Below are 274 nucleotides of genomic sequence, written 5' to 3'. Positions count from 1 at the left end.
ACAGGAAGAAACAGTCTGCTGAGTTTTGTTTTCCTGAAGTCACACACTTGAACAATTTAAAAGTCAAACTATAAAAAAAAAACAGCAGGTTAAAATCTAGTTCAAGAGCTTTTGCTCTAATACACACACATTAGTATTTTCATCTGATAGCAACAGCATACCAAATATCCATTTGCCTTTTTTAAAGGCAGAATAAAAACCAGCCCCATTTTAATCTGATTTGTACCCCTCACTGGTGTCAGTGGGTGGTCCGTCAGCACAAGGCTGTGCACCT

The sequence above is a fragment of the Netta rufina genome (genome assembly GCF_964035555.1).
Source record: "Netta rufina genome assembly, chromosome: 2".
In the NCBI taxonomy this organism is placed as follows: Eukaryota; Metazoa; Chordata; class Aves; order Anseriformes; family Anatidae; genus Netta; species Netta rufina.
The sequence above is the reverse complement of the archived record's forward strand: the minus strand, read 5'-3'. Positions refer to the sequence as shown.